The 548-nt window shown below is 70.6% G+C and overlaps 1 protein-coding gene across 1 annotated transcript in view; it reads right to left on the reverse strand.

Annotated features, from left to right (window-relative positions):
• Positions 1-548, reverse strand: part of COL20A1 (collagen type XX alpha 1 chain) — a 26,123-nt gene that overhangs the window by 3,043 nt on the left and 22,532 nt on the right.

Here is a 548-nt window from a genome sequence, read left to right on the forward strand (position 1 = left end):
CCTTCGGTCCCGCCTGCTCTGGACCAAGGGCAAAGCTAAGACAAGCTATAAGGGGACCCCTGAGCTTGTCCCCAGCCTCCTGCCGGCTATGCCTCCTACCCACCCCACGCCCAGGCAGCCCCCCGGTCCCAGTAGCCCGGGTGTGACCGCGGGACGGGCCCCCGGGGGGCTTCTTGCAGGAGGGGCAGTTCGGCCTTCCAGGAACCCAGCGAGGCCGACCCCCGGGAGATCCTGTCCGGGTCTGGGCTGCTGGCCCCGGACCCCCAACTCAGAGTAGCTCCCAGTCCCTGAGCTCCGCTCTGACCTCCAGGAACACCAGGCTGGGAGGGAAGGCGCTTCCGAGTGAGCGGCCGTGCCCCCAGCCCTCCAGCAGGGCGGCCTGGGCCACTGAGGTGAGGGTTTCTGGAGGCAGAGAGGGAGAAGGGGGGCCCGACCACGTCCCGCAGCCAGGCCCACCCGGGAGCCCAGGCACCTTCCTGCCGTGTGGAATGGCGGCGTTTCCTACCAACCTACCCGATGCGGGGGAGCGGGGGAGCGGGGGAGGGGGG

This window comes from Lipotes vexillifer, unplaced genomic scaffold, assembly GCF_000442215.2.
Source record: "Lipotes vexillifer unplaced genomic scaffold, Lipotes_vexillifer_v1.1 scaffold1798, whole genome shotgun sequence".
Lineage (NCBI taxonomy): Eukaryota > Metazoa > Chordata > Mammalia > Artiodactyla > Lipotidae > Lipotes > Lipotes vexillifer.